Source organism: Alligator mississippiensis, chromosome 7 (assembly GCF_030867095.1).
Source record: "Alligator mississippiensis isolate rAllMis1 chromosome 7, rAllMis1, whole genome shotgun sequence".
NCBI classification, from domain to species: Eukaryota; Metazoa; Chordata; order Crocodylia; family Alligatoridae; genus Alligator; species Alligator mississippiensis.
Genome location: NC_081830.1, coordinates 68,977,055 through 68,989,479, shown reverse-complemented (window position 1 = coordinate 68,989,479; position 12,425 = coordinate 68,977,055). Strand labels below are relative to the sequence as shown.

At 46.0% G+C, this 12,425-nt stretch overlaps 1 long non-coding RNA gene across 1 annotated transcript; it reads left to right on the top strand.

Moving 5' to 3' along the window:
* Positions 1-10,883: 10,883 nt before the first annotated feature.
* On the top strand, positions 10,884-12,147 carry LOC109284180 (uncharacterized). Its single transcript, XR_002091537.2, has 3 exons — positions 10,884-10,959; positions 11,075-11,129; positions 11,848-12,147. It is a non-coding gene; the product is annotated as an uncharacterized LOC109284180 (long non-coding RNA).
* The last annotated feature ends 278 nt before the right edge of the window (positions 12,148-12,425 follow it).

Here is a 12,425-nt window from a genome sequence, read left to right as displayed (position 1 = left end):
AACACGGGGCCAGGGCCTAACAGGGAGCCAAGGTCCCAGAGAGGGTGCCACAGCCGGAGTTAGTGAAGGATACAATCTGCGAGGCATGGGAGTAAGGAAGGTACGGAGCTGTGGAATGGATGTCACCCCTAGACATCCAGGGCCTAAATAGGCAGCCTTCCACCTGGGTAACATCTGAATCAGTTTTCCATCAAGGCCTGGCAGAAGAAAGAGGGGTGGGCAGTTGGCACAGAAGCAGGTGTGCAGGCCAAGATCTAACCAGTACCAGGAAGACACCTTGTTACAGGCTACTACCGCTGCTGCATTCATCTCGCTCTGCCTTAACACACACAAGGCAGACAAAGTACTTTGGATCAATCAGATATCTTTTATTAGACCAACTGAATCATTGGAGAAATATATCTTGGCAAGCTTTCGGGTTTAAAAACCCTTCTTCAGGCTGAGGAAGCATCTGCAGTTGGTGTGTGTGCTCTTCCTGGATGGAATGAATAGTAAAGAAGCCAGAGGCTGGACCACATGCAAGCCAACCAGTGAAAATGTAAACTGAGGTGTCAGGGGGGTGAGGAATAAGCTGGGAGGAGGAGGGCAGGAAAGTGGGATGTAGCTGCCAGGTAAAAGTGGAGTAGCAGTTGAGGGGCCAGATGTCAGGCAGGTTATAGTGTGTCTTAAATCCAATGTCTATATTGAGTCCACAATTTATTATATCCAGTAGATTTATGAAGTGAAGTTTATAGTTTGGGTTTATGACACACTATAACCTGCCTGACATCTAACTCCCCAGGTAGCTCTCCACTTTTACCTGGCTGCTACATGCCCCTTCCCCACCTTCCCCCTCCCAACCTGTCTCTCATCCCCTGATGCCTCAATTTACATTTTAACTGACTGGCTGTCTTGCATATCAGCCCAGCCTCCAGCTTCTTTACTATTCATTCCATCCAGGAAGAGCACACACACCAACTGCAGATGTTTTCTCAGCCTGATGAAGGGTTTTTAGACCCGAAAGCTTGCCAAGAGATATTTCTCCAACCATTCAGTTGGTCTAATGAGTAGATATCACATCTACTCAAAGAACCTTGCCTGCCTGTTCCTTGGACCAACCCAGCTAGAACCAAAAACCCAGTTAACACACATGAGTGACAAGTTTTGCTTTCAACAGTTTAAGGTGCACTTTCACAGAAGCCCCTGCACCTATCACCTTAAAACCTGGCAGACTTCATGCCCTCAGAAGGGGCTACCATCCCTGCTGTTTTCATCCCACTCTGCCTTAACACACACACGTCACAAGAAACTCACCTGTGCCGGCAGCAGGATGACCAGAAGGATGACATCACCAGCTGACACCAGGAGCATTCACCACACCTGAGGAGAAGGAGAAACATTGTTAATTAGTTACCAGAAGTAGAACAAATAAAAAGAAGTGCTGAATGAGCAGCAAACCCCCCTGGAAGGGGAATTGAGAGCCATGGAGAGAGAGAGTGATGGAGTCAATTTTGTGCAGAAGCATGAGAATGACAGAGGGCAGTGTCCTTTAGCAAGCGAGTATCAAGAATTGATGTGGTGAATCACAACCCAGGACTGGGTGGTAAAACCCCAGACCAGGTACCCAGAATTAATTAGGGACTTTTCCAACAAAGTTATGGAACAGGAGTTTGGACTGTACAGACTGCCTAGAGTAGCTCCTCCCACGGAGAGGTGGAAAGAAAGTTGCCTGATGAAGAGGCTGATTTGTCTTTTTTGTGTGTGTGTTTTCCTTTGTGGGTTTCCATTAAGGACCTAGAGCTATCAGAGGTTGTGTTCCCTAAGGCCAGGATCAGACTGATTATAGGAAAGTGAGCAAACCTCCAGATGCAGAGGCATTAAAAGAATAAAAGCAAGAATGCTTATTTCATCTATAATTAGAATACAAGGTTACCCTTGCATTTCTTTGTATTAACTCCCATCAAGTCATGGCAGGCAAGAGATACATGGGTGGGAAACTCAGAGTTGAAGTTTTTCCTCTTCATTATTGACCTAGGAGCTGCCGCTCACAAACAGTTTGAGGTGCACTTTCACAGAAGCCCCTGCACCTATCTCCTTGAAACCTGGCAGGCTTCATGCCCTCAGAAGGGGCTACCATCCCTACTGTTTTCATCCAATTCTGAAAAAGAAATGACAAAGTTATGTGCGGGCCGGGAGCGGTCTGAGGCCCTCGGGGGCGCGCAGCGGGCTGTGGCCAGCAGCCCTGGCACACGGGTCGGGGAATGCAGGCTGGCGGACTAGAATTAGGCACAGACGCTTAGCAGTTGATTAAAGATTATTTTACTTACACCGTAGATGGTCGCGGTGCAGGCAGGAAAACTTGCTTGAGTTGCAGTTACAGACAGGAAAGAAGAAAAGCGGACAAGAGTTCCTTCCATGCGAACTCTAGCCCAATCCGGTCGAAGGCTCTAAAACCGCGAGCCCGTCGTGTAAACCGAAGAAAACAACTCGGAGAAGAGCTCTAGATACACTCACACGAAGTTTGCTAGGCTCCATGGAACTTGTGCGCAAGGAAGGGGTTCGTCGAGGGATCGTTCGGCGACAGGGAGAGGCCAGAGGTTGATCAGACCCCTTTAGCCTTCTTAAGGCACGCGCTGGGTTCGATAGGCTCCGCAGCACTTAGAGTTCTTCACAAGACGTGAAGGCCTCCTCCTCCAGATGGTTGTGGAGTCCTCCCTTGTGGGGTTCTCCTCGGAGTTCTCCAACTTGGGCGGAAACCGCTCAAGCCTCTTATACGGCTAGCAAGCCAATCGCTAGCCGCCACGTGGGAATAATTTAGAACTGGCCAGTAGTGGGACACAAATTTGCATGCGGGTAGCGGGAACTCCTTTACACCGTGCGTTTCTCTTTGCAACTGAGAAATGCACCCTGCAAAGAAAGCTCTGAGTGGCGGGAAATAATTTAGCAGTGCCGAAGCATACACAAACAAAATCACACCCTTGGGTTGTGACAAGTTATAGGTATTTTAGTGATTCCCCATTTTAGTCTATGGCCAAATCACTGAATCACACCAAATCATCAAAGAATCTTTCAAATCCTATTCGGCCAAATCGATTCAGGACAGCAATCCAAATCACCAGATTGAATCACTGTACCCCGAGTCAGCTGAATCCGAATCCAAATCAAATACTGGCTGCTTCACACAGGCCTAATACAGACTAGGTAAGGTTCTTGCCCCACTGCAATCCTCCCTCTTGCAACTCCAAGGCAGTTCCAAAAAGAGTATTACAGGAGACTGCAGCCTTAACTCCTACAGACTTGAGTATCCACATGTTGACTCTACCCATTCTGTCTTTTCTAATAGCAGCCAAACCTATAGTTTTCTTTCCCTCAAAACCTGTCTCCCCAAAGCCTACTTCTCTTCTCTAAGGGCTGTATTAATCCTCTTTCTTCAAGATGGATTAACAGACCAAGTACACCAGTGAGTCGGCTTGAATCCACTTAACAATACACTTCCAACTAATGGAGTGGAGTATTTCAGGCAACCTGTAATAACTACTTTGTGACTGCATTATTTTCAATGGGGCAATACAGTTATTGATCATCACCTAAATAAGTCATAAGAATAACATAAAAAACTGAATAAAATCTAATTGCAGAGTGGTTCTTTTCTGGGACCAGTCAGAGAATAAAAGGTGCTGCAGGTGAAAATTCATTCTTGCTTTTCTAAGTGATACTTTAAAGAAGTAAATTTGAGAACATTCAGTTTGTTCTCTGGCTCTGACAGAAAAATCTCTAGAGGAATTACAGCCCTACAAGATATTAAATTGTCTTCTACAATTGCTTTAACAATAAGGAACTGGAGTTTAAATGTGCTTGTCAAAGAATTTTCTCTTTTATTCCTGTGTCTGGGGCACAAGGTTATTTTTACTAGAACAATTTAAAATGAACAAAACTTTTAAAAATTGTTTCTAAGTTTTTCCAAGTTATAGTTATATTTTACCTTACAAGAACCACCAGCTTCTTCAATGTGGATTTTTTCGTGTCTCATGAAACCCTGCCTTGTGGGAGTCAATCCTGCAAATACTTAGGCATGTGCATAACTTTGCTCACTGACTTCAGTAGAACTATTCATATAAGTAAAATCACATGTACATGTAACAGTTTTCAGGAGCAGGACCCTAAACCCAGATCCTTAAAGTTATTTAAGTGCCTAACTGGGAGGTAGATGACTATGCATCTTTGAGGACCTTAATTTCTTAAGATTGTTGCTACTTAATGCAGATGTGGCCTGAACGCTGGCAGACACACAGGCCCAATTTAGAAATTGATATATCCAGTTTCTAATCCTGTGCCATTCTGTTCTCTGTACACTCCTCCTTTCTATGGGACAGGAATATTCTTCATTCAGGTGCCTGCTAGATACTGTTGAGCTGTATTTTCAGAATAGAAATACTGCCTAAGTCTTTTGACTAAAGTCTGTTTTCCAGAAACCTTCAAATTCTGCTATTGAGGCTACACAAGGAGCAAAAGGGTAAAGATATAATAGTGGACAACTGAGGTTTTCATCCAATTAATACATTCTTCTTTGGACAAAAGTGGGGCAGTTAAAAAGCTTCCTCAGTCACCAAGCATGATATCTATTTAAACCACTTTTTCACATTGACATTTTCTGTCACTGTACTGAGATGATCAAGATTTCTAAATTTTTTAAGTAACATATACTTGCAATCCTCCACATGTAATTTTATGTCTTAATTACCATCTCTCTTGATAAAATCTACAACAGTCAAAAGCATTCTAAACCTGGGATGGGCAGTTATTTTGGCCAGAGGGCCACTTGGGGAGTCTTAGTGAGCTGTTGCAGACCTGGTCTGTATCCCCACCCTGCCACAATAGCTCACTAAAACTTCCTAAGTGACCCCCACATGTGGCCAGGCAGCTAGGATGGGGCAACGGGTGGGTGGGGAACAGCACTGGGGAGTAGGGCAGGCAGGCGGGAACAGGGCCAGGGTTGAGATCAGGATTATGTGGCAGTGACAGTGCAGAGCCTGGGCCCAGGGCAGAGCCACAATATGCTCCCTGCATGCTCCTATGATGGCACCAGTTCAGCAGGCAGGGAATAAGGGGAGCAGATCACACGTCTGTCCCAGGCCTCAGTCCTGTGCTGACACCACCCTGCAATCAATTCCAGGGTCTCCATGGAGGCTGACTAAGACATGCATGGGAAGTGTGCATGGCTGGACAGACAGGATGGGGCCGTGAGCAGGCAGAGGGTTGTATCCAGGAGCAGGCCAGGGGGCCAGGGCTGAGGATCAGGATTGTGGGGTGGTGACAGCATGAGGACAGGGTCGGGGCAGAGTCACAATTGACTCCCTACAAGATCCTGCCTGGGGAATCACGGAAGGAGGAACAGTGCCAGCTTCGGTCCCTTCTCCCTTGTGTAATGTGGGCTGCTGGTGCTGCAGCTGGTGCTCCTGCTGGCGCTGCTCACCTGACTCTGATTGATTCCCTGGGACTGAATATCATGCAGAAGCTGTCTCTGTTTGCTGTGCTGCGGGTGAATCTGACAGCCAAGATTCACTGTGGCCTGAATCTTGACTCACTATAGAAAATGGACAGAGACTCTGCTCATACCTCTCTCTAAATGAAGTGACAGCACAAAGGGAACATCATCCTATGCCCTATATGGCTCACATAACATTTTGTAGACTCAATTTTAAATATAACAAATTAATTTACTAAAAGACTTTACTCATGGAATTGATTAGGTCCTGAATGGAAAATTAAAGTGAGTTTTGGATGTGAAATTTCTTCTGTATGCTGTAAGGAAGCTATTGTTCCCCAAAGGCCTGAAAATTGTTCCATTAAAAATGTTAAAAAAGATACAATCCAGTCCCTAGTGCCCTGGTATGGCTTTGTTCAGGGAGAAAGGACAGAGTAGGTAACCTAGCAGGAGAGATGTGCACTTCAAGCTTTGGATGTTATATTGCAGACACTGGTCGAGAGTGCACAGAAATTTTGGAACAGCCCAAAGGACTATCTCCAAGGATTCCTGAACAGATTTTATATAGTCATTCCAAATCTGTCTGGAAGAACTGGAGCTTTACCAGCCAATGTTTTTAGTGCAGTCTAAAAAGGCCCAGAAAGACAGGACAGTGTAAACTATGGATAATCAAAGATTTAAGTGTTGTCTTAAAGTCTGAGAGTGTGAGATTCTTTGTGTGCTTCCTGTGTCTTTTTCTATTGTCTCTACTTCCATACTTCTGAAACATAATGAACAGTGAGTTATACAGCTCCCTAGAAGTTAGACATACCTAGATTCCTAAAATAACTTCTACTTAAAAGATGGGTTAGCCAGCTCACTCTTCTAATGTGTGTGAGCTTGATGCTTACCAAAGTTATCTTCAACAAAAGTTGGCACTATTCTTCCATACTAATTGGTAACATCTTACAGAGAAAAGGAGCTGCCTTCATAGTTTATTCTTGTGATGATTAAGACATGAAATAAGATCCACTGTGAATGAGAGTTTGAAAAGTGGTTTTCTTTATCTTCTTAAGCCTTTTTTTTAACCAACAACTTAAAGCAAGGGTGTCCAAACTTTTTGAATGTGGGGCCGGATCATGAACTTTTTATCACCCAGGGGGGTCAGCGAGCCATATTCAAACACCCTCTGTCCTCAGCCAAAGACACCCTGCCTGTGTAGCCCTACTGCACCTGCCTGTTACTGCAAGGTTCATGGTAGCTGCTGGTGAGCAGGGAGCACCCAATCTGCATCCAGCCAGCTACTGCCCCAGAGACTGAAGGGGAGAAATAAATAGCTCCACATCTCCATCCCCCGAGCAGCGCAGCCCCCTGAGCCGATGCTGCGTGACAGGGGCTGCAGCGAGGCGGCCCCTCACCCGCCCGCCTGCATGACCCCACTCACCGTGGTGCCTGGCCACCCGCACACACAGCCCCGGTGGCCTCAGCACTGCAAGCCCAGAGCGCGGGTTTCGGCAGACACCGGCTCCTGCCGCCTCGCCCCGCAGAGGTCACGCCAGGACCCTGCCTACTAAGGCCCCCCTGCGCTGGCTTCCCACGTGCTGCTGGGGAAGGGAGGAGGCCAGCCAGGTTGGCACCAGCCAGCAGAAGTGGTGGCGGAGCCATGTGCTGCTCAGGACTGACCGGTGCAGGCTCGTCCCATCCCAAGCAGCACACGGCTCCGTCGTCACTTCTGCTGGCCGGTGCAGACCCAGCCGGGCACCTCCCATCCCCAGAACCTTGTGAGAAGCCGGCTTCAGCCACATGCTGCTCTGGATGGGACAGACCCAGCTGGGCCAGCACCAGCCAGGAAAAGCAGTATGCAGCTGAAGCCGGCTTCCGACGTGCTGCTGGGGAGGGGAGGAGGCTGGCCAGGTCAGCACCAGCCAGCAGAAGCGGCGGTGGAGCCGTGTGCCGCCCGGGATGGGACAAGCCCGGCCGGAGTGGCAGGGGCTCAGCTGCATTTTCCCCCTGCCTGCACCAGTCAATCCCGAGCGGCACATGGCTCCGCCACCGCTTCTGCTGGCTGGTGCCGACCTGGCCGGTCTCCTCCCATTCCCAGCAGCACATGGGAATCCGGCTTCAGCTTCATGCTGCTCCAGATGGGACAGGCCCACCTGGGTCGGCACCTGCCAGCAGAGGCGGCGGCGGAGCCGTGTGCCGCTTGGGACACGAGCCCCCTGCTGGTCTGGCTGGGTTCATCCTGTCCCAAGAGGCACATGGCTACTCCTCTTCCCAAATGCACTGCGTCGGCAACATCAAGCTACCGCAGTGCATGTGGGAACCTTGTCCCTTCCCCAGCCCTTCAGCAGCCAGTAGGAAGCTGCTGAGGGGCTGCGGGAGGGACAAGGGGTGGGAACAAAAGTAAACAGTGTTTACTTTTGTTTCCCACTGCAGCACCGCGGGCCTCAGAAAATGCCTTGGTGGGCCACATGGCGGCCTGCGGGCCATATGTTGGACAAACCTGACTTAAAGCAACAAGTCTTCTGCCGTTCTGGAATGCCATGAAAATCTGTAATGTGTTTTTTTTTCTATTCATGTGCTCTTGGCAGAAGTTCTATCTGAAGTTAGTTCTTTGTTCAGACTTTTCTTACTACATGAGTCTTATTTTCACTAATAACAAAAGTAAAAACTCATTTTGAATATTTATCCCAAACAAGAGGCAAAACTCTGTAAATTAGAAGTCTCTGGAAAATGTATTTAAAAATATTAAATGAAAACATAAACAAAGTCATTTCTAAAACTACTGTTTGTATTAATATTCCTTTAGCTCATGGGTCAGCAACCTTTTTAAAATGCAGGTTACAGCTTGTATCCCACCTGCACCACAGCCATTATCCCCCTACAGTTGCTCCAGGAACAGTGAGCAGAGGCTACAGGAAGGCAGAACAGCCCTCCAGCTGGGCTGTAGCTGCTGTTAGCAAAACACAGCTTTGATGAAACTTCTGAGGAATCAATGTACCCTCAGTAAAATGTGGACCAGATCAGAACTCCATGAGCTGGATCAATTCCTTTGCCAGACCCTGGTTTAGCTCATCAGAGAGACTCATTATAACTAACTTCACCTGAATCCATTGCTTTCTGAGTGTAGGAGAAAGCAATAAGGGTGATGTCATGATGGGGATCTGCTGTAGACCACCAGACCAGGAGGAAGTGGTGGATGAGGCTTTCTTCAAACAGCTAGAGGAAGTTTCCCAATCGCCGGCCCTGGTTCTCATGGGGGACTTGAATCACCCTGACATCTGCTGGGAGGGCAATACAGCAGTGCACAGGCAATCCAGGAAGTTTTGGAGAGTGTTGGGGACAACTTCCTGGTGCTAGTGCTGGAGCAGTCAACTAGGCGCTATGCTCTTCTTGACCTGCTGCTCACAAACAGGGAAGGATTGCTGGGGAATGTATTAGTAAATGGCAACTTGGGCAGCAGTGACCACGAGATGATTGTGTGTTCAGTTTAGCTTCCTCCCCCCCCCCCACCCCCAACTACAGAAAGGATGTGAACAAATTGGAGAGAGTCCAGCAGAGGGTGACAAAATTGGCGGGGGGGGGAGGATGGGGGGATAGGAGACATGACTTATGAGGAAAGAAGGTCTGAGGGACCCACCCTCATGCTGTATGTCCCACCCAGGGGCCCCAGAAGTTACGCCCCCCCCCCCTTGACCATATGGCAAAGGCATGATCTATCAGGTAGTGGGGATGGTGGGAGTTTTCTAACAACTCTCCCCACCATTCTCAACCAACTGGTGGGGGGTTTCAGAGGTGTCAGACCACTCTGTGAATAGCGCCCAAACCAAATGGAGCAATTGTAGGGGTAGGACCTAGACTCAAAGCCCAAGGCTACCTGTTTTCCAAAAGCTGTTGGGAAACCCTCCCAAGTAGACCACATGTTTTCTGAGACCATGCCAATGTATACAAAGCAACTATGGATCCTCATACTACATCACTAAGACTCTTTGTCCTCCCTTCACCACCAGTACTTGCCAAATGTCTGCAAAGAAAGCACTACTGCAGTGATAGGGAAGATTAAAGAGAGCAGCCTGCTACCCGAAAGGCTACCTGAGATGCCTGAACCTGGGCAAGAGACTTGTGTAAGTATGCAGCAGGCTAGTGAGCCTGATTCTGGGACAAGAGGGGTACCTCATGCTGGACCCTGAGTGGGATGAAGATATCTACAAGGGAGCAGAGGCACAAGTGAGAGGCTTAAAGCATGGATGTGGGTGTTCTTAGGGGTTTTATGGTGGGGTTTTAGAGGGCCATGGTAGGTATAGGAATTAGCTATGAGCTGATTAAACAGTGGCTAACTAGAGTTTTTCAGTTGAAACCTCTCTGCATCTAGACGAAGCTTTTGTAATGACACCAGAAAGGCAGCACGCTAGCAGCCCTGTGCTGGTACCTGGGAAGAGAAGCTGTTTTTTTAAAGAACAGAGATCTGATGTTTCAAAAGATGATGATGCTATGGCTTTTAGAAGAAAGTTAGGAATAGAACTAAGGAATTGGTTCTGCCCTGCATCAAGAATGTAAAAGTCTCATGAAAATTCTTGCGTGTGTTTCTTTTTATGGCAGCCTGAAATATTGCTTGAGAATAAGGTGTTTTGAAGTGTGTGGGGTGTGTTTTTAGATGAACTAGGACAAGAAAGCCATGAATGTGTTAGCTAGACGGATGAGGATACAAACCAGAACATTTGTGAACTTTGTGTGGATCTGCATATAGAAAGCATTTTAGATGTTATTACTGAAAAAGGTTATGCCATGAATTGTCTGTGCCTCACAAAGAAACATTAAGCTCAGGGCATAGCAGTTTTAAACACTGTTCATCTGGCTGAAGATCCTAATACTGCTCTATATGGTTTGATCATGAAAATAAGCCTCTGGTGCCCTACGTTGAATACTTTATTGGCACTAGAAATTGTACAACCCTGCTTAGAAGAAGAGTTAGCCAGGATATCATATAAAACTAGCAAAAGCAGCACATTTTGTACAGATTTTGATGGAAATAAAAACTGTTTTAAAAATCATTCTCATAGGTGCTGTATGCTTCTTTTGGAAAGAAGGGATCATGGAGATGTGGTGAATCTACCCTGTGAGGGTATAGTAAACATAAGATAAACCAGCAAAAAAATTAGCCAACAGCAGCCTACATGCCTAAATGCCGTTTGCAGCATTACCAGCACATATAACAAGTTGCAGCTGACAGATCTCAAGGTTTACAAGATAAGCTGAGCAAGCATTAATCAGCATCTGGGTGGATCCAAATAGGACTTGTAAAACATGTTAAGCAAACTTCAGTCAAGCTTGTAAAACATGTTGAGCAAGCATGATTCAGCATCTGAGTGGGCCTGAATAAGATTTGCAAAATAAGCTGAGCAAGCATGAATGAACATATCCAGAGATAGTAAAGAAGAGCCACAGACAGAGACCTAGCTTTAATTTTCCTCCTGAAAAACTTTTCTCCTGATAACTCTGCTTTAGAACAGAGCAAAGTATTTATTATTTTTACTATTTTACTTTATTATTTACTATTTTACTTTATTATTCACATGCCTTTTTTGTTTGAGGACACTAACTTACTTATTGTATTTCTGATCTTCATTACAGAGGGCCTATATAGTGGAAAAACCCCAATTACCTCGCACAATTTTACCATGCCAAGGTAAAAATGTATTTGAAAAATGGAGGGGTTATTTGTGATTGTGTATAAATACATTAATTTCTAAAACTGACTGTAACTGCTGGTCCACAAACAGAAATCCTTCTTCCAAAATAGAAAATCAAAACAAACATATACCTCCATGTCTTTACCCTGTAGTGAAAGATACTATTTTTAAATCATAGAATCATAGAAGCAGGGTCAGAAGGGACCTTGTAGATCTTCAAGTCCGGCCCCCTGCCTGGGCAGGAGGGAAACTGGGCTCGAGATCAGTTGACTTCAAAATCAAGTTTTTGAAATTCGGTGTGTGTGTTTTATGTGGATGTAGGTTTTAATTTTGCTAAAGGCTTTCTTAAACATGCACTACTAAATTTCTGTGAAGCCTTGTTTTTGTTTGTTAACATTAGATCATGTTGTGTGGTCATGGGTTTCAATTTTGCTAAGGACTTTTTAAATAATAGTGCCTGTTGCATTTTTGTGGAGCCTAATTTTGCTAAGAGGTTTTTAAAGCATGTGTTGTTCCATCTCTGTGGAGCCTGGTATCTGTTTGTTAACAGCTAGCTTAGGCTGTATGGATGTGGGTTTTAATTTGCTGAGGACTTTTTAAAGCATAGGGCCTCTTTCAGAATTGTAGCATGTGAATGGGCTTAAGCTTAGGCATTCATTTGTGGAAAGTGAATTCTTGATGCTGAGATGTAAATTATTTTTATAATTTCCTAAGTGATCTCACCTCCAAGGAAGGAAGAGGTGCTTTGGAGTATCATTTCCTAGAAACACCAGAAGGATGGGGCCCTGGCTGAAGGCTTCTAACAGCACTAATACAAAACTACAGAAATGCTCAGCCTGAGAAGCAGAACCTAAGGAACAGATTGCCAAAAGGGCAGAGCAGAAGAACATGGTAAAAAAAAAAAAAAAAGAACAGACCTTATGGTCTCAAAGGAAAACATACCACCACACCCTGAGAGAATTAGCTGTTTGACTAGCTGTCAATTAATCACTGTTAAAGTACACAATTCATGCATTAATTGGTTTTTGCATTATTTTTTAACACGTTAATTGTGCACATGGTTTTGTAGCCCACGCCCAGGCTACACTCCACTGCCATCACCACCACCTCTGGGCCACTCAGCAAAGCAGCCGTGGCAGTGCAGAGGACTGCAGGGCAACCCGGGCATAGGCTCTGGGCTGCTGCAGCAGGAAGGAGGGGAAGAAAGAGGAAGCACACAACACACACACTCACACACACACACATATACACACACTAGAGGTCCACCAATATATCAGTGTCATATCGGGATG